The sequence below is a fragment of the Priapulus caudatus genome, unplaced genomic scaffold (assembly GCF_000485595.1).
Source record: "Priapulus caudatus unplaced genomic scaffold, Priapulus_caudatus-5.0.1 Scaffold560, whole genome shotgun sequence".
NCBI classification, from domain to species: domain Eukaryota; kingdom Metazoa; phylum Priapulida; class Priapulimorpha; order Priapulimorphida; family Priapulidae; genus Priapulus; species Priapulus caudatus.
Genome location: NW_014577621.1, coordinates 112,727 through 115,286, shown reverse-complemented (window position 1 = coordinate 115,286; position 2,560 = coordinate 112,727).

Sequence of the window (2,560 nt, the reverse complement as noted above, 5' to 3'; positions counted from 1 at the left end):
CACACACACACACACACACACACACACACACACACACGCACGCAGCCTAGCGGGATTGATCCCTGTAGGAAAACAACCGTCTAACTATCCAAACACCCACGTCGAAGCCTCGCCTAAAATGTGTATACAAGAGAAGAAGAGATGTCGGTTAGAAATCTCTGAGTATACGATTGGGGGAAGCTATTCAGGGAATGCCATTCGGAGACGGGGTGTCGAAGGCACTGCTGTTGGACTTATATAAGACTATATGATATATACTGATATGTATATGATAAAAATGACTATATAAACGCTATTAGCATTGTCTCTGGTGTAAAATAAGTAGTAGTAGTACTACGAGTAAAATAACGACACGCCGCACTGATGGGGATACGTGACTGACGTGTTATTTATCGCATTCGACCGTCGTCGTAAGATAACAACGCTCTGACGACGTATTGATAGATAGATGGCAGATGAGAAAGGCGAAATGAATCGTCTGTCTCCACGTGAAGTCTTCATCGATTCGCGAAGATTCGTGGACGAATTCTAGTCGAAAGCACCGTCTGCAGGCAATGCCGGATTTATACATTGTCAGGGCGTAAACTATGGGAAACTGTACCAAGCCCTATTTCGTAATTCTTAACAGTGAATTACTGTTAACTTTGTAACAACTGAACGTAGCAATAATGACGCCAAGATGCGTTACAATACCATGCTGGGTGGGGTGAAGGGTTGCCCCTTTAGAACTGTAACAAATGAAAGAAAATCCGAGATTTTGAGAGGCCTCTCCATGCAGACACTGTAAGGCCCTAAGCTGTAGCTTGTTTAGCTTATGCCTAAATCCTGTCCTGTCTGCAGGAATAGGACCCTCCTTGCATTTTGAACGGGTATACACTCCGTGAATCGACTGTGGTGTCCACCGTGAGTGAGTGGACAGAATTAATCACTGTCAGAGAGCCCAGCTACTGGTTTTACCCGCGACAACATACCGGAAGATGCTGTCGAGTGCAGATATCGAAGATCAAGCGTTGATAACGTAGCAGCTCGGACGTATCATCCGCTTCGCGATATACAAATATTCAGGACGTACGTGTAAGCGTGTTTAGGGAAGACAGGCTGCTCAGACGTACGTGTAAGCGTGTTTATAAGTAAGACGGGGCTGCTCGGTCGAAGAGAGCGAAGAGAGAGAGAGAGAGAGAGATATTGAGAGAGAGAGATATAGAGATATAGAGAGAGAGAGTGCGCGCGCGAGAAAGAAGAAGAGAACCTTTATTTGTTACCGGCCGAACCTTCGTCGGCGATGCGTGGATGACGGACGGGGAGATGTGTACACACGTCTGTCAGGGATGCTGCGACGCAGGGATGCTGCGACGCAGGGATGCTGCGACGCAGGGATGCTGCGAGGCAGGGATGCTGCGAGGCAGGAATGCTGCGAGGCAGGGATGCTGCGAGGCAGGGATGCTGCGAGGCAGGGATGCTGCGAGGCAGGGATGCTGCGAGGCAGGGATGCTGCGAGGCAGGAATGCTGCGAGGCAGGGATGCTGCGACGCAGGGATGCTGCGAGGCAGGGATGCTGCGAGACAGGGATGCTGCGAGACAGGGATGCTGCGAGGCAGGGTTGCTAGCTGCAGGGATGCTGCGAGGCAGGGATGCTGCGCTGCAGGCAGCAACACGCGTGCGCGCATCATCCCTGTTGACGTGTCCCTGGCGATCTCTGGCGATCTCTGGCGATGTGTTGACGTGTCCCTGGCCTTAAGAGCGCGTTTGCTATTCCCGCCGAATGTAAACTGTTCACAACCACTACCGCGGCGCGGTTCGACGTGCGAGCGGGTTTTCAGCTGTCGGGGGAGAGCGTGTGTATACAGCGACGTACGCGCGCGCGCGTGTGTGTGCGTGCGTGCGTGCGTGCGTGCGCGCGCGCGCGTGTGTGTGCGTGCGTGCGTGCGTGCGTGTGCGTGCGTATGTATGTACTGTCAACCATCATGCTATCCACCCGCCCTTGAGTCTTGCGCTTCCAGTTCCCTCTTCGAGTCTTCTTACTTTTTCTGTTTATTTGTGTTTCGTTTGCTCTTGTAAATCACCCCTCTCTCCCTCTCTCCTCCCTCCCCTCTCCTCCTTCCCCTACACAACCGACACGTTGTTTGCTATGAAACAGTTTCTTATCCAGCAGCCTCCGAGCATGATATATTGAGACAGCCACAAGAAATATTCTACTTGAAAATTAATAGAAAATCCCGATAGAATATCACGCGTGTGGGTAACATTGAAATGCCTCGAGCAAATGACGTTTTTATCGCTCGCTAGATGCGCACAAAGCAATTGTCATTTCAAAATTACAACACAAATTTATTGCCAACGGAAAAATCCAAGCGTTCATTGTGCATAACAGTGACAGCGTTCAGTTTGTGCAACGAAAGTGTTGAATCTATTATTGAAGATATTTTACAATAATGAATAAGGGTTTGATTACTTCCTTTGAGGCTATATGTCACTAGTTTTACCAACCATCAAAAGGATCACTCAGATGACACTATATTCTGTCAGGCAATAATTTAATTATTAGTACGGATCACACACA